The sequence below is a fragment of the Macaca fascicularis genome, chromosome 20 (assembly GCF_037993035.2).
Source record: "Macaca fascicularis isolate 582-1 chromosome 20, T2T-MFA8v1.1".
Lineage (NCBI taxonomy): Eukaryota > Metazoa > Chordata > Mammalia > Primates > Cercopithecidae > Macaca > Macaca fascicularis.
In genome coordinates this window covers 58901674-58926000 of record NC_088394.1, presented here as the reverse complement: position 1 = coordinate 58926000, position 24327 = coordinate 58901674, and the positions used below count along the sequence as shown (strand labels likewise).

Below are 24327 nucleotides of genomic sequence, written 5' to 3'. Positions count from 1 at the left end.
TGTGGCATTCACAAGTGATAGATATGCACATTCTAAAGATAAAGCCTCTCCTTGGGGTGGATTGCCTTCTCGCCACTGTCAGCCCTTATTAAAAACAGCTGTAATCCAAATTGGTCAAGACTGTCATGTCAGAGTAATGATGTTCTGTAAGTTTGAGTCTAATTCACAGCAATACATTGAGTCCAAGGCTCCAATTGCTTTCCAGTATTCTGGGCGGGGGGGGGGGGGGGGGGGAACATTGGCACATGTTCTTCCAAGCAATTTGGTCTCCTTTTTCTGAGTTGAATCAAAAGGACTTTACATCCAGATATGTCTGGGCTATGTATATGGTCACTCTTAACTAACCCGTTACTCCTCTATCAAAATATAAACACACAGCCATTTCCCAGGGCACGTTCTGGACCCAGGTGACCAAGGCTCCCCTTTAAAAATTTCTAGAATCACAGTGTTCCCAGTTTCTTCCTGGTGAACAAGAACCCAGAATCATTTTAACCTGATTTCGTTTGGATTGCTTCAGAACAAGACTCTACAAAAATTAACCTGATTGTAAGTAATATATTTGGAAATGATTTTATAGAATGCTGGTAGGGGCATAGCAAAATAAGACAGAAAATGGGGGAGTCTAAAGACTGGTGTGTGATCCAGCAAGTTATCACTCAAGGTAAGTAGAGCTGAACTCTACTGGGGGACTCTGATACAGAGTGTAGATACTGGCCTCACACTTACTGCACTTGACAGCTGAAGGAGTTGAGGAATTTACACAACTCTTGTCAGTCATTGCTTAATAGCTGCTCCTGGGTGGGGATAGTGCTACAACACTTCCATTCGGTCATGCACGTAGGAGAGCAGGCTCCCATAGCCAAAAGAAACCAGCCAGTAAGAAGTTGCAAATCCTAGTAGCTCTAAGTTGGTGGCATGAAATAAAATGAGAATGTGACAATGGTGTATGGTCAGGTGCAAACTGTCTGATACAACTCCCAAATAACTCTTTCCTAAAACCTGAGCTTGTCTTCTCAATTTATTTATTTTTAAAAATTTGTAGTTGGTGTCTTGTTCTTGCTGATTACATCCAGGCTGTAATGCAGTGGAACAAGCATGACTTACTGCAGCCTCAACCTCCTGGACTCAAGCAATCCTCCCACCTCAGCCTCCTAAGTAGCTGGGACTACATATGCACACCACAATGTCTGGCTATTGTTTTTAAAAAATTATTGGTAGAGATGGGGTTGGTCTCACTTTCTTGCCCACACTGGTCTTGAACCTCCTGGGTGCAAGTTACTCTCCTGCTTCAGTCTCTCAAAGTGCTGGGATTAGGGGCATGACCCACTGAGTTTCGACCTCATTTTTGACATAAAATAAGCTATTATTCAATAATATTATTCTTTCCAGAAAGAAAGATATTTTCTTTAACAAATATATGTGTATACACACATACACATATATATACACATATATTTGTTGAAGAAAATGTCTGTCTTCATATATATGTGTGTGTATATATGTATGTGTATATATACACATATATATGTATATACACACACATATATATATATTCAGGAAAAAATTAAGCTTACTGACTTAATAAATACACCACTAAAAATAAAACACCATTCACCTATTTCTACAAAGACAAGAAAAGTTATTTTTAAAAGATCACCTCTGTCTCTGCTTTTGACTTGATTCTGGCTGCAGTCTCTCACTAAAAATAGTAAACAAAATGAAATTAATTCCTGGTGGAATTCTCATATATTAGAATCTCTGCTTCACATATTTCAGTAATTATTTGATTTTATTTGTGAAAGCATCAAAGATAAGGAATGTCAATTATTTACTCTTCATCTAGGTTCTAACCAATGGAGAGTGGATGGCAGATGCCATATGGAGATTTATAAGTATTTAAGATTTATAATTATCCATTTAGAAGTATTAATTATTACTGGAAAATCTGTAATGAAGAATATGGTTTGTGCACGATGTAAACAAGGTACACCCTACTTCCTCTTCTGTTTCTTCTTCACTCAATTTCTTCTTCCCCAAGGGTAGAAAATCACACCCACTGAGAAGTCCCACATAATTTGCAGCTAACGTTAGGTAGGAAGTCTAGCAAAGATAAAGAGCAGAAACCATGAGAACTAGCTTGCCTGCATATAGCATGGTAACTGGAAGCCTAAGAGAAGCCATCACATCTGTGCTCAAACGTTCTAAAAGAAGAAGCAGAGTTAGGAATGCCTCATTTGAGTAGGGATCTGAAATCGATTTCCACGCTGGCACAGAAAATATGATTTGCAGATGTTTGGCTGTCACCTATCTATCCATGTATTTTGCCTTAGAGGGGAACAATTTAGAAAAAAAGAAATAAGCTAGCACTTCACAGAAGTGTAGGAGAAAAATAAAATTTCTTCTTAAGAGTGCTCCTTGGCTGGACGCAGCGGCTCACGCTGGTAATCAAGCAGTTTGGGAGGCCGACGCCAGCGAATCATGAGGTCAGGAGATTGAGACCATTCTGGCCAACATAGTGAAACCCTGTCTCTACTAAAAATACAAAAAAATCTAGCTGGGCGTGGTGGCATGCGCCTGTGGTCCCAGCTCCTCAGGAGGCTGAGGCAGAGGAATTGCTTGAACCCAGGAGGCAGAGGTTGCTGTGACCCGAGATTGCGCCACTGCACTCCAGCCTGGGCAACAGAGTGAGACTCTATCTTTAAAAAAAAAAAAAAAGTGCCCCTTTGTATAGAGAGTGGTAAACACGAAAAGAAAAGAAAAGAAGTGATTTTATAGATATACCGTAGAAAGTGTTCAGCTCTCTAGTGGAAAGAAGGTTAAGTGGACTGCCTTTAAAGTCTTCATATTCAATTTTGTGCACTATGAAGGGTATCAGAGTTGTCTCAATATGTGGACGTATCCTATCTTCACTGTATATTGGCCTTGTAACTTTGAGCAAATCCTTAATCTCTCTGACGTTAGTTTGTTATTCAATCAAACAGATCCTTAAATCATTGCTATAGGGTTAATGACATTTAAACTGGGTTTCATTGAGCCCTAGGGTTTACTGGAAGCATGGCAGAATTCACTGAAGCAGTGAGTGCTAGACCAAATGATTGGGGCCCCAAGATTCCTGGTCTTTTTCCATGCAGATTAACTCCACTTGACCTTGTTTTAGCATTAGGATCACAGACAAGATTTAAGAGCAACAGAATTTTATCACGAAATACTTTTCTCCTGAAGAATATTCAAAAAGCAATGAATTAGTGCATAAGAAAACTGCTCTGTAAACTCTGTGTCATTATACAAGTGCTATTTTTATTTCTCAGCATTTGAAGATAGGGTGTCATGCATAACCCATTGTTGAAAATTAATGAAATTTTTAAATGCAGTAACACTATGAACTTATTTGAAATTCCTACCTTCTAGCATTTCCCGTTCAATCATAAATACTTCCTTTAAAATGACTCTTTAATGTTCATGTACAACTTCCAGGGTTTAAAATGTTAATACAGTAAAGGTAAAATGGAAACAGAGGGCTTTCAATGTTTGTTTGTTTGTTTGCTTGCTTGTTTTTAATCAAAGCAAGTTATTTTAGTCTTTGACAGTATATTTTAAATTTATTTAGAGAATACTGGAACACCAAATGTTAAAGTTGGTGGTATATTTAGAAATTATCTGGTCTTTTCTTTAAATTTTTTATGATAAACAAAGATGAATACTCAGATTGGGAAGGTTAATTTATTTATTGTCTCACTTATTCAACAAATATTTCTTTAGCCCTTATAATGTTTAACCCATACTATTGTGTACACAGAAACAAGATGATTACCAAAGAGTCTCATCTTGACAGTTAATAGTCTAGAGAGGAAATGCATACAGAAAACGATTGTATTACAAGACTCTGGAAGAGTTATAAAACATATGTGGGTTTCTGCGCTGTCACAAGGAAGGAACAAAAAAAAAACATGGAGAAGTCCTGGATAAAATTGTAAATTGCCTGAATAGCCAGTGATATACGAGCAAGTAATAAGACAGGATAAAATGAGGCCTCCTAACACTCTCTGTGGGAAATAACAGCTGAGGAAACTGTTGATGGTCCCGTATTTAGTCTCAGGGATATCTCTTTCCTAGTCCAGATATTTGAAACACTTTTTTTTCGTTAAAGAAAAGTCCTTCTAAGATTCCAGCTCACATTTTTCTTCTGTAGAGCTACCCTCAGTACCTACTCTGCCTTCTATGGAGTGAGAAACAGTTTGCAAAGAAACCTCTTGACTTCCTTCTTCTCCAGAGGAAATACACACACCTCTTTATTTAAGATTTATTTTGTTATTTTTATTATTTTCCTTTTTCAGAATATACAGACTCTAAAACTTAGTCTTTATACTATGTTTCTAGATTAGCTTTCTTAGATTGTTCCACAAAGCCTGGCATATTCCAAATTTTTAATCACAAACAGTTCCCTCTTATCCATAGGGATATGTTCTTAGTCCCCCCAGTGAATGTCTGGAACTGTGGAATGTACCAAACCCTCTATATACTACCTTTTCTCCTATACATATATGCTATGATAAAGTTTAATTGGGCACAGTAAGATATTAGCAACAATACCTAGTAACAAAATAGAATAATTATAACAATATACTATAAAATCATATACATGTGATTCTCTCTGTTTCTCTCTCTCTCTCTCTCTCTCTCTCTCTCTCTCTCTCTCTCTCAAAATATCCTATTGTAGCATACTTATCTATTTTCAGACTGCAGTGGATCTTCAGTAACTAAAGCTGCAGATAAGGGCTGTTAGGTCTAAGAGAAAGCTCACATCTCCTCTCACTTTTCAAAATTCTCTAGGTCTTACAGTATTCTTTCGCCTACATATTCTTGGCAGACATTTACAGGTGGAAAGAACTGAGTATTTGAAGCTCATAAATCTTCAGATGGGATATGTAGTTGGTTCCAATGGGATCTTCAGAGTGGGGCTACCAGGGTAATCCTTAATGATTCATATTTCACAGGATCTCAAATTATGTGATTTTCATCTCAGTATCATCTTATGACTCATACAGCAAATCTATCCTTAAAAATCATTCCGGTTTTGAAAGGTGATGGTTCTAAAACTGTCCAGAGGATCATGCAATAGCAAAAACATGTTTGTAGCTTATCAAGGCTGTTTGGGGTGCAAGAAATAGAAACTCATTCAAACTCGCTTAAGCACAAACCACTTCAGATCTGTATTCTTTACTATATGTAAACAGATTATATCTCTTTTTCCAAAATCCCGTCCTCATTTGAATAATATAGGTCACATCATCAATCAAGGAGAGATACGAAATTTATTGTAAGAATATGGGGGAATTAAATAAGGCCATAAGACATGAAAGTCTCTCTTCTCTTATTCTGTCCCTCCCTTTCATCTTCTCTATATATAGACAGAGAGCTTGTAAAAGGTAAGGTGGAGAGTCAATGAACTTGATGATTATTCATTGTGCAAAAGCTTCTGGAGCTCTTATCAAACCAAATATTTTGCAAGACACAGAGTATACAATATAAAGTCACATACGGTGTTTGGATGATAGTCCAGTGAAAGAGTCAGATAAATAGAGAATTAACTGTAACACAGAATACTAAGCCCCTCAATAGACATAAGTACAACGTGACAAGAAACAGAGAGAAGAGGAATAACAAAATCAAACTGAAGGAGATAGGGGATCTGAAATTTTATTGAGCAGCTGTTAGTTATAATTTTATTTTTGAGCATGCTAGGAGCACTCTAAACAGAAATATATCAGTGGTTTGGGATAAAGCATATTTGAGAGATTTTAGTACAATACAATACAGCTTTTGGTTTTATTTTGTTTTTGTTTTCAACTCAAAGATATATAGTGGTAATTGGGTTTTCAGTCATTGGGATGGCAAAAAAATAGAAGCTTCACTTCTTTGGAAGATATAATTGGATGATTCACGCGTGTATGCATGCATGCAAACAAGTTTACAGTGAGACACTATTCATCCTCTATGTCATGACAAAAAATAAAAAGACTGTCCATACCAATTGTTAGTGAGGATATGGAAAATCATTCTTATGCACTAGTGAATAAGAACTGAAAGTAAAAGCAAAAGTACAGCAATTTTTGGAAACTGGCTGTATACATATATGGTATATTTATATACAGATATCTATATAGTATATATAGATATAGATATTTATACACATAAAACAATTGAAAATATGTTTAGATGCATGTACACATATACATGTAAAAAAAAAAAAAGTCATTTCATGCCTGAGTATATACCCAAAAGAAAGTAATACTTATGAGCACATTTTGTAATTGTACAAAATTATTTTTGGCAATGTTATATATAATAACCAAAAATTGAAAAAAAGGAATAGATAAATCAATTACTGTATATTTATAAAATAGAATCCACATAGTGATCTACATAGTGATGAAAGGGATGTACTACTGCTGCATATGACATCATGGAAGATATAATCTCAGGCATAATCTTGAAGGAAATAAAAGCTAGACATACAATTTTATTTATATGAATCCAGTCTAATATATGCATAAAATTATTCCACAGTGAATGTGGTCAGAAGTGATAACAATTTGGGAGCTGATTCGCTGAGTGCAGTAAAGGAACAGCTTATTAGAGTGACAGAAATAGTATGTATTTTGTTCTGGGTGATGGTTCCATGAGTGTAAACACATGTAAATATTCAGTAAGTTGTACACTTAAGGTTTATCCAGTTTTATATATGTAATACCTCAATTTTGTAAAAAGTCCACCTGTTTTTAGGGAGAATGATTAGTTCCTTCATCCAAGCATTTGAGCATTCAAAAATACTAAAAACAATGCTAGTAACTAGGCTTATATAGAGAAAAGATATAATTGAGGGTGTCATAGAAAAATTAATAGGGGTTGGAAAATATTATAATCAACAAAAATTCAATTTTCAAATACCATGTTTCAACACATGATGCCGATATGGTTTGCTTGTGTCCCCACCCAAGTCTCACCTTGAATTATAGTTCCCATAACCCCTGTGTCGTGGAGGGACCTGGTGGGAGGTAATTAAATCATGGAACCAGCTAACCTTCATGGTTTTCATGATAGTGAGTGAATTCACATGGAATTTGATGGTTTTATAAGAGGCTTCTCCCCCTTTTGCTGAGCACTTCTCTTTGCTGCCTCCATTCTCCTTGCTTCCCCTTTTGCCATGATTTTAAGTTTTCTGAGGCCTCTCCAGCCATGCTAAACTATGAGTCAATTAAACCTCTTTGCTTTATAAAATACCCAGTCTCCGGTATGTCTTTATTTTCAGCATGAGAACGGACTAACGCAGTAAATTGGTACCACAGAGAGAGGGATTCTTCTGTAAAGATACCTGAAAACGTGAAAGCTACTTTGAAACTGGGTAACAGGTAGAGGTCCAAACAGTTTAGAGGGCTCAGAACAAGATAGGAAAATGTGGGAAAGTTTGGAACTTTCTAGAGACTTGTTGAATGGCTTTGAACAAAATGCTGATGGTGATATGGACAATGAAGTCCAGGCTAAGGCAGTCTCAGATGAAGATGAGAAACTTCTTGGGAACTGGAGCAAAGGTCAGTCTTGTTATGCTTTACCAAAGAGACTGCCAGCATTTTGCCCCTGCCCTGGAGATCTGTGGAACTTTAACCTTGAGAGAGATGGGTTTGAATTGGAACTTATGTTTATAATGGAAGCAGAGCATAAAAGTTTGGAAAATTTGCAGCCTGACATGGGATACAGAAGAATAACCCATATTCTGAAGAAAAATTCAAGCATGCTGCAGACATTTGCATGAGTAATGAGAAGCCAAATGTTAATTGCTAAGATAATGGGGAAAATGTCTCCAGGGCATGTCAGAGATCTTCACAGCAGCCTCTCCCATCACAGGACTGGAGGCATAGGAGGAAAAATGGTTTTGTGGGCTGGACCCATGGCCTTGCTGTTTTGTGCAGTCTTGGAACTTGGTGCCCTGTGTCCCAGCTGTGGCTAAAAGGGGCCACTGCTTCAGAAGATGTAAGCCCCAAGCCTTGGTGGCTTTCCTGTCGCATTGAGCTTGTTGGTGCACAGAAGTCAAGAATTGAGGCTGGAGAATTTCCAGATCCCAGAATGGTAGATTCACTGACAGCTTACATCATACGCCTGGAAAAGCTGCAGACACTCAATGCCAGTCATGAAGGCAGCCTGGAGAGGGGCTGTATCCTGCAAAGCCACAGGGGTAGAGCTTGCATCAGCAATACTTAGATGTGAGACATGGAGTCAAAGAATGTTATTTTGGAACTTTAAGGTTTAATGACTGCCCTATTGGATTTCAGACTTGCATGGGTCCTGTAGCCCCTTTGTTTTGGCCAATTTCTTTCATTTGAAATGGGTTTATGTATCCGCTGCTTGTACCTCCATTGTATCTAAGAAGTAATTAGCTTGCTTTTGATTTTACAGGGTCATAGGTGGAAGGGACTTGCCTTGTCTCAGATGAGACTTGGGACTTGGAATTTTGAGTTAATGCTGGAAGGAGTTAAGATTTTGGGAGACTGTTGGAAGAGCACAATTGTGTTTTGAAATTGAGGACATGAGATTTGGGAGGAGCCAGCGGTGGATTGATATGGTTCGGCTGTGTCCCCAACCAAATCTCATCTTGAATTGGTAATCCCCACAAGGTTTGGGAGGGACCCAGTGGAAGGTAATTGAATCATGGGGGCAGTTACCCTCATGCTGTTCTCATGATAGTGAGTGAGTTCTCATGAGATCTGATGGTTTTATAAGGGGCTTTTCCCCCTTTTTCTTGGCCCTTCTCCTTGCTGCCACCATGTGAAGAAGGATGTGTTTACTTCCCCTTCTGCCACGATTGTTAGTCTCCTGAGGCCTCCCCACCCATGCTTAACTGAGAGTCAATTAAACCTCTTTCCTTTGTATATTGCCCAGTGTTGGGAATGTCTTTATTAGCAGCATGAGAACAGACTAATACAGGTGCTGAACTTAATTCCAGTTTTCATTCAAAATACAAAAGTGCATTAACTGAGTGTCTCATGAGTTCTAGGCACCATATTGAAAGCTGAGAATTCATAGGTGGAAAAGTATGACCTGCTCCCTTACTTTAGGGAAGTCCCTTTCACTTGTACCCTGTGGTGCTGTCAAAATGTCCACATTTTATCCCAATTTAATTAGGCACCAATGGCTCCAGCCTTATCGACCATGTTTAAATAGCTATAAAAGCAACATTATATTCCAAGCTCAATATTTACTGTCAGTTATTGTATTATGTTATTAATATATCTTCTCTTTTATCTGAGCATATATGTAGGCAACATTGAGTATTTAGAGCAGAAATACATGTTTAAGGCCAAAAAAAAAAAAAAAAAAAAAGTCCATAAAACTAAAACTGGCTTGATGAACAAATCCAGAAAAATTCTACTGACATTACTGACATTAATAAATGTCTTTTTTACTGATTTGAAGAAATTATTTGAAATCTTTATGATAATATCTAAATTAATGAACCCAAATTCATAACTGAAATCTGAAAATAATTCAGCAAAAATTTGATAGCTCTATATCATTCTCTGAAGTATGCATTTCAATTGTGCATTTGGAGTGATTTGTCTCTCCCTAAGGAAAAAGCTTTTTAAATAGTTGTAACATGTCTCTAAAAGATCTAGGTAATAAGAAAGAAATACTATCTACAAATTTCTTCCCATACTGTACTGCATGCCATAGACACGTAGAAGACTCCTAAGCTGTCAAGAACTGCCAAATGATAAAAGGGAAAATGATGAAAAGAAATGGAACCTTGGAGCTGACCTCCTAAAAGCCAAAATTTCTCCTGGGATTTCTTGATACAAAAGAGAGGCTTCAGTACTTCCCAGAGAACACCAGATCACATTAACTTATTCAAAGATGAGGTCAGATCTCAGTATTTAGGTTTAAAGCTGCCCATTTGTGCCTTGATAAGGGAAAAAAATTGACAAATCACACCTTTGAATAAATTCATTTTAATCCCTTTCTTCCTTTTGATGTAACAAAAATAGTCTTGTCATGTATCTACGATTGCATTTAATGGTTGTCATTTACAGAAATGGAAAAATGATATCTGAGTATAATGCCTTCAGATATGGCTAATAACATTTTTACATAGGGAGAAAAATACTTCTATTTTACATGAATAAGACCATTGCTTCATGATGATGATTATTGAAGATTCAGCAGCTTCTCTTATTATAGGATAATGATAAGAACAGCTCCATCTCTTCTCTGTCATTTATGTTTAAAAAAATGGTAATTCAGGCAAATCTATATTCTTAATGTTTGCTATAACCCCATTAGTTTTCAGACAAATTATCGTCAAAAGTCTTGCCTAATTACTGCCACTTTACCTGATTTTAATCTCATATTTTAAATAATAAAGATGTCTCGATCTGTTATATTTTAAGATGACCTGGTAAATGCTGTTTTATTTTTTTTTTCCATTAAGCATTTCTTAAGCACATAACTTGTCATTTCTCTACTAATTTGCTGTAACACTCGTTGATAAGTGGACATTAATTAATGTTAAATTACAATGGAATTTTTATGGAATTACAGGTGACATCCGCATCAGAACTAAATGAGTTCATCATGATTAAACTTATTACCATTTCTAATTAACCTTGAGTGCCCCTGGATGTTAACTGCACACCAGGCAAGTGTATATGCAGTCTGCAGCTTCTATTGAAAGCAAACTCTGAACATCATATGGCCATTAAGAGTTTAAGAAAGAATGTCCCAGGCCACATTTGTACTCATTGGGTGTGCAAAGGATCAGAGAATGAAAACATCAACCATAATCTAGAGACTCTGGGCAGCAAAATTCTTACTCTCAAAACAAAAGTCAGAAAGAAGCCTTCCAGAAATAGAATTCACTTTGAGTGTCATAAGCAAGCATAGAGAAGGTTTGGTTTATTCCCTATCATCAAATAAGACCTGTTCCTTACTGTTCTCACTGCCACTCCCAATAGCAAAGTTTTCTCTGATGAATATTGTGCAACCACAAGCTTTGTTTATCTTCTTCATGGCCTGAGAAGTGTCAAGGGCACAGAGAACTGATCTGATGTCCACATCTTTTTCGATTGACCTACTGAAGCAAATTCTAGTGTATAGCAGGAAGTAAAAGTGGTCCATTGAAGATGGCTTCTAACTCTTAAAGCACAATTTTCTCAACATGGAAAGGTGCTGCTCAGAGTATCTGCTGGAGGTTATGTAACTGAATGACAAATCCCGCTGCCATCTCTGTGGATTCACCACTATATTTGCTGCAAACCCAGTCAATGACTGAGTATGACAGTGTAACTAGAGCAGGATCATTCCAGCACTATGTGAGACTCCTCTAAAAAAAACAAATACTGCTTTTTCTCACTTATAAATGGGAGCTAAATGAGGAGAATACATAGAAACATAGAGAGTAACAACAAACACTGAGGCCTATCAAAAAGTGGAGGGTGGGAGAAGGGAGAAGTTCAGGAAAAATAGCTAATGGGTACTAGGCTTAATACCTTGGTGATTAAATAATATGTTCAACAAACTGGAGAAGATCAGGAAAAATAACTAATGAGTACTAGGCTTAATACCTGGGTGATGAAATAATATGTTTAATAAACCCCCATGACACAAATTTATCTATGTAACAAACCTGCATATGTACCCATAAACTTAACAATAAAAGTGAAATTTTAAAAAAGTAACTGGGTTTTGATGTTGACAAGTCCCATGTTAAGCTGAACAATATAGTGTATGGAGGCATTTTAATAGTTGCTAGTAAAATCAAATTGATACTTGCCTGGTCACATTTATTTTTTAACCAATAAGTTTATTTTGAGGGACTTTTGCCTTCTTTTCTATCACATTTCCAAACCCTTTTCTATTTTGCCATTACTAGCCATTCATCCTGGAAACAGAGATTATTAATGCTTATTCATCAGAATCTACTTTTTGATAGGCCTCAGTGTCTGTTGTTACCCTCTATGTGTCTATGTATTCTCATTTAGCTCCCGCTTATAAGTGAGAAAAAGCAGTATTTGGTTTTGTGTTCCTGTGTTAGTTTGCTGAGTAAAATGGTCTCCAGCTCCATCCATGTTCCTGCAAGAAACGTGATCTTGGGGTTTTTTATGGCTGCATAGTATTTGGTGGTATATGTGTACCACATTTTCTTTATCCAGTCTAACACTGATGAGCATTTAGGTTGATTCCATGTCTTTGTAATTGTGAATAGTGCTGCAATGAACATACAAGTTCATATATCTTTATGATAGAACTATTTATATTCCTTTGGATATATATACTCAGTAATGGGTTGATGGTTTGAATGGCATTTCTGTTTTTAGGTCTTTCAGGAATTGCCATACTGTTTTCCACAATGAAAACCCAGTTCTTAATAAGTTGTTAACTTAGTTTGAGGTCAAATCTATCATATCTGAGTTATATCCATATGTTCATCAAAAACCAGTATATTTTATACATATCTTCTGTGTATCCAATATTATTAAAATTCAGGGACTCCATAAATTGAGGAATTCAAATATTTAGAAGAATGGACATTTTAATTAAAATTGGAAGACACTTACCTTATGAGGTATTGAATGTGGAGGATTTTATTGCTATCACATACATTTTTGTATTACAGTGCTCAATACCTCACAGGCAAGATAGGTGCTACCTTGAAGCCTTCATTTTCTTGGGTAAAATTACCTTTAGGATTATGTAAAACTCTTGAATTTAGATAATCCTATCCTATACTAACTTTACCTTGCAACTCTTTCAATATTGAACTCCACTTTTTTCAGTTTCCCAAAGTGGTGGATAGAACACACCATCCCTTGTTTTGTGAAGCTGGCTTTACCACTAGGACCCAACTTTGAGATGTTTTGATCTCAAACACTGCATTTCAGAGCAATCACACACACCTAACACCTGGTACATAATATTGACCCTCTCTGTCCCATTACCCTATTAAATATAGATTTTATTTCATTGCTAAAGCCCTCTGCCCTAGTATCCTGAAAAATATATCTATGGATAACATATCCTACCATGTTAGTTAGTAAATAAAAAATGGAATGCCCTAACTCTTCTATAAAAAGAAAAAATAGAAATGTATTATAAAGTAATTTTAAAATTTAGAGATAATCGTGACTATACAAAAACAGAATGAAGTAACCCCATGCTTATTTTCTATTTATTTATTTATTTATTTATTTATTTATTTATTTATTTTGAGACGGAGTCTCACTCTGTCGCCCAGGCTGGAGTGCAGTGGGGCGATCTCAGCTCACTGCACGCTCCGCCTCCCGGGTTCACGCCATTCTTCTGCCTCAGCCTCTGGAGTAGCTGGGACTACAGGCACCCGCCACAATGCCCGGCTAATTTTTTTGTATTTTTAGTAGGGACGGGGTTTCACCATGTTAGCCAGGATGCTCTCGATCTCCTGACCTCGCGATCCAGCCTCCTTGGCCTCCCAAAGTGCACCTGGTGCTTATTTCTAAACACAGAAATATCATGAGTATATCAGCTATAAAGACAGACTGATATAGTTGTGTTGGTGACTGAAATACGACAAGCAGCACTGCTACTAAAAAAAAGAAAGATGATATTCTGAAGTACTGAATAACCTCCTAGATTAAAACACAACAAAGTAAATATCTCCTCAATGAGCACAGTAATCTTCCTCCAAAATTTAGTGCATATTAAACCCATGCAAACGTCCTTTTGTTTACATGAAAAGAGAGTTACATTACAGACCCAGATCATTTAAAATATTTTCTCCTCAAATGGGTGTTTGGAAAGATATTCCCTAGTTGTGATGAATATGGGAAAATTCCTTCTTTGAATAAAGCTGCCCCACTGTTTGTTTGTTTGTTTACTTATTTATTTTCAGCCAGAGTCTCACTCTGTTGCCCAGGCTGCAGTGCAGTGGCAAAATTTTGGCTCACTGCAAGCTCCATCTCTCAGGTTCAAGCAATTCTTCCGTCTCAGCCTCTTGAGTAGCTGGAATTACAAGAGCAGGCCACCATACGCAGCCTTTTTTTTTTTTTTTTTTTTTTTTTTTTTGTAGAGACCATTTTGGCCAGGCTGATCTCGGACTCCTCACCTCATGTGATCCACCAGCCTTGGTCTCCCAAAGTGCTGGGATTATAGGCATGAGCCACTGCTCCCGGTCAGTTGCCCCACAACTTAAATGAAGGTTGAGGGCCACATCATGGTGCAATGAAAAGTATCCTCATATGTTTCTGAACAAACTTTCCAGTAAACAGGACTCCTTCTGTTAAAAATTGTTAACTTTCATTTAGCCCTAGTTCTTAAGCCAGGGTCAAATCCCTAGCCTTCTTTGAGAAAACATAAGGTCAACTAGGCATAATATATATTTTGGCTAGATGAATGGCTTATTCTTAATTGATTATTTCTATCATTAAAAATAATACATTACAAATATTCTAAGAAAAATACAGAATTATACAGACCAGGTGTATTTCCAGCTTGCCAAATACTATTTAGACATATTTCATCAATTCAGCTTATAGTAAAGCCCCTTTCCCTCCTCTTCATCACTTACTTCTTCTTTCTTCACTTCTTTCTTTCATTCCTCAGAGGTAAGGGCCTGGAAACATCCCATTTGGTTTTCTGCACTAATCTCACCCTGACAGAATTTCCTGATAGCTATTTCAACAAACCAATCGTATGCATTGGGACACTTTTGCAATTGCAAAAAAGACAAAGCCTTACTCTGAAAGGCTTCGGGTAGACCATGAGCAATGACTCCTTTCTCTCAGCCACTGTCTTTCTGCTCATAATCGTTTATGTGCAGACTTATTTTTATGTCAATCCCTTGATTGGATTATCATTTAATTTCATACCATGGGGTCACAAGGGCACAAGGAACCTTTAGCCATAGAACCTTTGTAATAGAGTCTGTACCCTTTCAGACTGCTGAAATAGGATAAAAGGATTTGTTTTTCATCATAGGACAAATTAAATTTTAATTGCCTTTTAAAACACAAATGTCACAAGCAAATCTTAAAGGCAGGGTTGCAGTCCTCTCATATATCATGTTTTAGTCCCATTTGCATGCAAATTAATTATTTTCTTCACTTTAAACATGTATTTTCACAGAATATGTTAAAGTTTTATTTCAAAACATTATGCAGTGATGCAACCTTAATATAAACACAAATATACACATATATATGCAGAGAAGACAAATTTCCTATTTTAAAAGCAAATCATTTTCTATATTTATATTGAGTATAATGTATCAGGTAATCTTCCCAGGTAAATATGGTCCTATTAAATAGAAGAGTTTGTAAAATATTATACTGTACACTAATTAGAGTTTATGCATTTTTTGGTCTTCAGGTATTACCTTATTTTATAATACATTAATATGCTTCTGATGAAGCTCATCTCTCCTACAGCTTCTATTACATTGTCTTTTTTCTGAAAATGACAAGGTTTTCTTGGCGACAAGTTATGTACTGCTAGGGAAACAAGACTTGAGAGTGAAAAGTAAAAGATATATTCTTAAAATCCTACCAGTGCTGATGTGAACATAATTATTTAGTTTCATTCAATTATCATTCAAATATGGCATGTAATTGTGAAACTTATGGAACTATGAAAGTGGATATTTATAATGATGCAGGCTTAATTTCATTAATTTAATGCATAAAGCACATATTACACAGAGACAGACGTCAAATTAAAAACTCTCAGACTCTAATTAGCTTTAGAAATCTCTCATGTCTAATTGATATGGCTGTCATAATTAATTTAAATAGTGATTTCAAACTGACTATGATGCAGAAAAATAACTCACTCATTAATAATCTTTAAAGAGAAAAACATGACACAGAAATATCTATATATGTCTAGATATAGATACAGATGTGTGTGTGTATATATATTATTCTCTATATATCCTTTTATTCTATATAGCTAATGGATGACATAAGAAATGCAGTTCTAAAAATTTAATCTCTATGAGTACATTATCATGTCATATTGTAAAGTCCTATGATTAACCCAACGGTTTTAAATTCACAAAACATTCAGAGCATTTATTTTCATCACTAGTTGTGAATTTATTCTATCTAAATTATGCATATGAATTATTTGACTGATGGATGAGTATTTCATAGAATTTTAGCTTTAACAGATATTTTAGCAAAAGGAATAGATAAATAGATAGACAGATGATTGATTGATGCTAGGTAGACATATAGAGCTAATGTGGGTAAAAGATAAACAGGTTGGTGAAAGAAAAATATAAATCTAGGCGTAGGTTTTGGTGATGTAGAATAATTAGGTATCTTAAACAATAAATTAAAGTGTAGGATTTAATTCTAGAAGACGGAAACACATATTTCATTATTTGATCACCTGGATACTCAAAGATTATGACAATGCTCACCTAGTTGCCTAGTGATTGCCTCTTTATGAATGTGTTTACCCATGTCTCTAAAATGTCTCCAAATTAGATGGGTCCTTATTAAAAGTACATGTCTACATTATATCCACATCAGACGATAGGTAAAAGTATTCATTTAGATTAAAAATGACTATAAGAAAAAACAAAATATAAAGCAAAACAAAATTAACAAACAGAAAACAAACAAAAATGGACAGTAGGCCTTACTAACAAAGAAACTTAGAAAAATACCCGTCACAATCTGACCACATGGCTTTCTTAGGACACAGCTATATCACAGTGAAGAAATGGAGACCTCTAAATGAAAAACAGCATTGCTTAATTCAGAGGCTTCACCAAAACATAGATCAGATTTTTTTAAAAACAAACAAAACACCGAAGAAGTTGCCACCACTTCATTTCTTCCTTTGAGATGTCAATACATGATCTAAGTCTTCCAGAAAAGAATAGGAAGACAGAGTCACTCCATCCCCTCCCATAAGTCTTCAGTTCATTTCTGGAGTGTGATGGTTAATATTGAGTGTCAACTTGATTGGACTGAAGGATGCAAAGTATTGTTCCTGGGTGTGTCTGTGAGGGTGTTGCCAAAGGAGGTTAACTTTTGAGTCAGTGGACTGGGAGAGGTAGACTCACCCTCAATCTGGGTAAGCATTATCTAATCCGCTGCCAGTGCAGCTAGAATAAAGCAGGCAGGTGAATTTGGAAGAGCAGTCTTGCTGAATCTTCTGGCCTTCCTTTTCTCCCATATTTGATGCTTCTGACCCTCAAATATCAGACTCCAAGTCCTTCAGGTTTTAGACTCTTGGGCTTACACCGGTGGTTTGCCAGGGTTGTCAAGCCTTTGGCCACAGACTGAAGGATGCACTGTTGGCCTCCCTACTTTTAAGGTTTTGGGGCTTGGACTGATCCACTACTGGCTTTCTTGCTTCTCAACTTTCAGATGGCATATCATGGGACTTGTGATCGTGTGAGTCAATTCTCCTGAATAAACTCCCTTTTATTATTATTTGTTCTTAATAAACTCCTGAATAAACTTAGTTCTATCCCTATAGGGAACCCTGACTAATACATGGAGGTAGCGTCCTCACATCCGACCTCAAGAATGCCTTCCTTTTCAATTACAGACATCCACGATCTTCATACCCCTATTTTTCTCCCATCTTTCTTCAAATTGGTTCACAGGAATGAATACTGTATCACTTAACAGCCCAAGCTTGACTCAAAGTCACATTTCGTTCGTGTAAGGGATTTGGAGCAGCACAACATTTTCTCTGTGTTTTGTGAGAAATTATCTAAATTAAATGATATCATTTTCTAACAGTTTCTTGTAGTACTTTTTAAATTCTAATTATGTAAATTAGATTTCCATCATTACTTTTTCCTCGTGAAATATATTTTCTATTTTAATATGCATGTGTGTGTGTGTGTGTGTATATAGAGAGAGAGAGAGAGAGACCAGATTCCACAGAATGACCTTGCGCTTTAGCAGTATTGGAGGATTCTTCATTGCATGTGTGTGGTAGGCTGAAAAATAGCCTCACTAAGATGAATTCACTTCTTAATCCATGGAACCTGTAAATATTACCTGATATGGTAAAATAGTAAGGATTTCCTTATATGGGAAAAACATGATTAAGAACCTCAACAGGTGAGACTTACCCTCTCAGAGGGAGTTTTCACATGCCTGCAGCCACCAGAAGCTGGAAGAAACAGGAAACAAATTTCTCTCTTGCGCTTCCAGAGTCAGTGCAGCCCTGTTAACACTATCAGATTTGTGGTTTCAGAACTGTAAGGGGATAAATTTTTGTTTTAAGGTACTATATTTGTGGCAGTTTGGTAGAGCAGCTTCAAGAAGCTAAAACAATGTGATAAAATACGAACTTTTGGTTCAGCTTTACTCTTTGACTTCTTATGATCTTGGGTAAGTGATTTCTTACTGTCTTAATTTTCACATCTATAAAATTGATGTAAAATAGTTCCCATTCCATAGTGTATTAGTCCATTCTCACCCTGCTAATAAAGATATACCCGAGACTGGGTGATTTATAAAGGAAAGAGGTTTAATTGACTCACAGTTCAGAATGGCTGGGGAGGCCTCAGGAAACTTACACTCATGGCGGAAGGTAGAGCAAACACATCCTTCTTCACATGGTGGCAGCAAGAAGTGCAGAATGAAGGCAGGGAAAATCCCCTTATAAAACCATTGGATCTCATGAAAACTCACTATCATGAGAACAGCATGGAGGTAATTGCTCCCACAATTCAATTACATCTCACCAGGTCCCTCCCATAATTTGGAGGGATTATAGGAACTACAATTCAAGGTGAGATTTGGGTGGGGGCACAGCCAAACACATCACATGGAATTGTTGTGAAGGTTTTTAAAACAAAGTACTATATTAAAAGAGATAAAGTGAATGACATAAAATATGGATAATCAGTAAATATTAGCTATTGTTATTTTTATTATTAAATTTATTAAATTATTAAATTTAAAAAATACCAAACATGCTTTTGAATTTATTCTCCACACATGCTATAGCAGAATAAACCACTGACTTAGATCTATTTAACTATGTAAACTGACAACTACATGGGAAAATTTGCTTCACTCAGTGTTTTCATGTCAGTTGACAGAAATGCCTGTTTTGATATCTTCTCAAAGAGATTCCTAAGCTGAATAAAGACCAGACCAGAAATGTTGCTATTCCAATGACATAAGAGAGAGCTTCTACAAAAACAATAGGAGAGCTGATTTCAAGGAAGAATGTCACGTGGCATATTTTGGGCTGTATTCCACCCCAAACTATTAAAAATACTATAGTAATCATTGAACAGGACATTGTGTTAATTATATTAAAAGAATTATAAAAAAGAATCTGCCCTGTTATCTATGCTACTGTGCATCTCATTCTTTCATACACACAGACACTCTTCTCATTTCTCCTGCCATGTCTCCTTTCCACCAGGCCTTTAAGACTGGACCAATTAACACAAGTAAATGTTCACCTGGAAGGATGATAGTGGGTGTCCTTTTTGTGGAATTGCTATGTATGAAATATCTTCCTTTCTGTATATTCTAAGAAAATTATTCTGAGAATTGCAAGACAGTAGACAGAATAGATCCTAATGACTGAAGTATAAATTATGGCTGTTCCATTAAGGTTTGGATCACCAAACTTCCACTCCCAATAATTTTTTTATTGTCCATGTTCATTATAGAAGCTAGAAATGCTAAATAGGCATTGTCTGCATTCTTGAAAGATAGATCAGGCCCTCTGATAGAATACTGGCATAATTTCCCTAGGCTGGCACTGCTACCTAGTCCCTGCTTTCTAGTCCCTGCTCTCTGTTCCAAATGTGGATGTGATGTCTAGGACTGGGCAGCTGTATTATAACAAATAAGCTAAAAACACAAAACAAAGGCACACACACACATATTTCAGCAGAATTCCTGCCTTGACATCATGAGTTGCTAAATCATCAACATCACCCAACTAAAATATTTAGCCCCTGTTTATGTTATATTATTATTTGCCACTGATTGCATTCTCAACTGATATATCATAGGAAAAACAGACCTGTGGAAATGTCCATCATTTATGAAGCACTTATTCGAAATATATGCAGACACCAAAGACATGCTTCCACCCTCAAGGATCGTATAGATAAAGTGGAGTTAAAAACATCCCTATGTAAAAACAGTAACTTTAAATGATTATTTTACTAATGGTATCTACAAGGCACAATAACAACATGAGGGAACAAGAAACACAATGCTAAATAATTCAAAGAAGGCTTGACATATAAGGTAGTACTCAAATAGAGTTTTAAAGAATCATCCCAAATGTTTAAGTAGAGATCAGCTGCTTCCAATATAGGAAACGTAAGTACAAATGCAAACATGAAATGTTCTGGTAATTGTATGTGGCTTATTGTTGCTTAAGTATGGGCATTTTGGAGAGGGCAGAGAAAGTTACAACAGATAAACTGGATAGACTGGTAAGTGTCAAGACAGTATGAACAATATACAAAATTGCTGGAATTTATACCATGAACTGTAGGCAGACACTGCAAATTTCAAACTGAAAAAGAAAATGTTCACGTTATATTGTTTTTAAAAAAAGATGTCAGTGAATTATCAAGAACCCATTTAAAGGAATACTGAAGGGATTAAGATAAATCTAAATCTAGCAGTGATAGAGTTCCAGTGGAGTACCCCAATTTTATCAATTATAGAGAACAATAAGATTTTAATTTGCCTGCGTTCAAATCTTATCTTTGTCATTTGTACACTGAGTGGCATCATAAACAACCTCTCTGCTTCAACTATTCATCTGTGAAATTAGAGTAGTAACAGTTACCTTTCATACAATTATTATAAGGATTAAATGAATCAATATTTGTTAAACACATATAACAGTATTTGGCAAAATATAAGGACTATGCAGGTTTGATAAATAAATAGTAGATCATGTATGCAAATGAAGCATTATCATAAGGGGTAAGAGTCAAAACTCTTTCAAGTTTTCTAATAGCCAAACTTTGTTTCTCCATTTAATCCTTCAAGAAAGTAAACCTTCCCATAAAATAAAATAAAATAAAAAAATTTCCCCAAAATTGACTGGTTTTGTTTTAGAAATTACTAATTCTTCTAGTCTACAATAAGAAAGAATTTAAAAAGTATCAGCTTTTTAATATAAGAAATTATTATGGCAGTCTCTGAAACTGTAAGCAGTGTTAAAGCTCCTAAGTATAATGAATGGTGTCACAAAGCTGGGTATACACATGCACACACACACAGAGAAAAAAAACCACAAGGAGAAAGTTGCTTTTACAAATTTTTTTAATATTCAGAAGATTAAACTGTTAATTTTATTTTCTAGAAGGTATGTAGTAACCAAGGAAATATTTTAACAAAAGGAAAGAAAATCATATGTGTACTTATGTGCTTATGTGCCCTTTTGTATCTGCCATTTGACCCTACCAACCAACATTTTCCTGTCTTTTTTTTCAAAGAATTAGCACCTGCTTGCAAATTTCCATTTTGAAGGTAGCCTTCCAGTGGTGAATTTGATAATTGTATGAAAATGAAGAGTTTTAATAAGCTGTGGCAACATAATAAACTGTCATAGAGAACTAATTATCACTTAAGAAACTCACAATAGCTGTCATCTTTTCATACTGAGATTGCAAACCCTATACAACCATAGAAAAAGGAAAAACAATCCAGTTCTAAAGAAGCATGCAAAAGAGCTATTTTCTGTCATGCTAGAAGTAATAAAAGAACTAAATGTGAATAGTCATTCATCATGTAAATGAGTGAAGTCGTTTGTTAGAATTATATTTAATAGAACTGAAAGACACTCCAAAGTCACTTTATTAAAATTTATAATAAAGTTTTTTTCTTCTTATTTTTATTTCTATTTTCAAAATGAACTTTGCTACTTCCTAAAACATCTTCCTGGTTATTTAAGTTTCCTTGGAAACATTAAGATTCCTGTTACTTTTTTAAAAATGTGTTTCTTATTACATCACTAGCTTCTGATTATTGAAAAATCTGCCATTTAGAAAGGTCAGTGTTTGTAAATGTGTAATAAAATTATATAATTATAAGACATAAAGAACTGAAACTTGATTGTATATACCAAAAATGACAGAAGAGTATTCCTGAACACGTAGGCTTCACCAAAACAATTATAAATCAAAATATTTATTTGCCTCCCTTATTCCCCAATTAAACATACAAACTTTCAATTTTAAGAGATTTGTATTTTGTCTAGCCTTGTTCCTTAGTCCCACTCCTGGTAAGATTATTATTATTATTATTATTTTTCTCAAAAAGCACAGAAGTAAAAATGCTACTTCCAGGAAGAGTATGAAAGAACCAGAAGACAAAAATAACCCAAGAAAATACAAAAATCAAACATAGCTAATGAATAAGGAGTGCTATTGTGAGCTTATTTCCAGAGAGAAGTGACACAGGATTTGGTTGTGGACAGGCAGAGACAAAAGTTCATCAGATAAAGGGAGATTTAATAGATGGGAGCCATTTTTGTCACACCTACCGTCTTTGTTTCAAGTCACTCCCCTTCCCGTTGAAATGACTTTTGGGGTATTTAAAGGGCTAGGATTTTTTTCTCCTCTTTTCCCCTTTTTAGGAGTAAGACCTTAAAGAGTAGGACATTCAAAAGCAGCTACATCCATCGGGAAAATTCGAAAGTGACTGTGTACACCCAGGAAAAGTCAGAGACTCAGAAAATAGGTGATAGGATCTTAAGTTTACACCTCATACTGATTCTGGCACAGGGCCAGCCTAGAACAATCAATCAATCAATCAATAATACAAAACAACAAAGAATAACAAAAAACACAAACCCTGGAAGAAAATCTGATTTCCAGAATTACGTGACATTATCAGATACAAATAGCTATCTTTTATCAAAAAAACTTCCGAAGTCTTACAAAGAGGCAAGTATTGCCAATTTCAAGGAAAAATGAAATCAACGGAAACTACCCCTAATTAGAACTAATGGCAAGTCTGTTCGACAAAACTTTAAAGCAACTCTCTTAAAGATGCTCAAAGAACTAAAAAAATGATGTGGCAAAAGTGAAGAAAATGAAATATTCCTAAAGAGATAGAAAACCTAAAAATAAACTTTATAAAGTTCTGAAGCTGACAAATATAATAACAAATAAAAACTCACTAATGGGATTTTGTCTTAGTCCATTTGTGTTTCTATAAAGAAATACTTCAGGCTGGGCAATTTATAAAGAAAAGTTTATTTGGTTCATCTTTTTTTTCATGCTATACAAGAAGCATGGTGCCAAAATCTGCTTCTGATGGGAATCTCAGGCTGCTTCCACTCATGGCAGAAGGGAAAGGGGAGTGAGTGTGGGCAGATCGAATGGTGAGAGAGAAGGCAAGAGAGGGAAGAGGAGGAATCAGCCTCTTGAAGACAACCAGCTCTTTTGGGAACCAAGAGTGAGAACTTATGCCCACGAGAATGGCACAAAGCCATTGATGAGGAATTTACACCCACAACTCAAACACCTGCAATTAGGCCCCACATCCAACATTGGGGATCAAATTTCAATGTTAGATTTGAAGAGGAAAAATAAACCATGTTCAAACCATAGCAGATTCAAAGGCATAATTGAGCAGACAGAAGAAAGAATCAGAGAACTTGAAAACAGGACAATAAAAATTATTGAGTCTAAAGAAAAGAAAGAACAAAGATTGAAAAAGGTTGACCGAAGTTAAGGATCCTATGAAACATCATCAAGTGAACTAACACATATTTTGAGAGTCCTAGAAGGAAAAGAAAATGAGAAAGGAGAAAATATAATCAAAAACTAATAGATGAAAACACAACAAATCTGATCAGAGACATGAATATTAAATCCAAGAAGCTCAACAAACTCCATGTAAGATGATCTCAAAGAGACCTTCACCAACATACATTATAACCAAAATTTACAAAGACAAAGAATCTTGAAAGCAACAAGACAGACGACTAATTATATACAACGATTCTCAATAATACTATCAGCAGTTTCTTCATAAGAAACTTTTAAAATCATGATGCAGCAAGCTAATATACTCAAAGTGCTAAAAGAAAAAAGACATATTTAGTAAAACTGTTATTCAAAGATGAGGAAAAAATTAAGACGTTTCCAGATTTAGAAAAAACTGAGCAAATTTGCTACCGTTAGGACTTCCCTAAAAGAAATGCTTAAGGGAATCCTGCATAGTGAAATGAAGTATGCTATACAGTAACTCAAAGCCATATAAAAAAAGATTGCAATAAAGGTAAATCCATGGGCAATTATAAAAACTACTATTGTTGTAACAATTTTAGTTT

General features: G+C 35.6%; 1 long non-coding RNA gene across 2 annotated transcripts in view; it reads right to left on the bottom strand.

Moving 5' to 3' along the window:
- Positions 1-24327, bottom strand: part of LOC135968752 (uncharacterized) — a 45004-nt gene that overhangs the window by 3258 nt on the left and 17419 nt on the right. The window contains exon 1 of one of the 2 annotated variants that reach the window (XR_010583706.1): positions 1658-1700. The exons of the other annotated variant lie outside the window; for it this stretch is intronic. This is a non-coding gene — a long non-coding RNA (uncharacterized lncRNA). Of the gene's footprint in view, positions 1-1657; positions 1701-24327 lie in introns of those variants that run through there. 2 annotated transcript variants of the gene reach the window in all.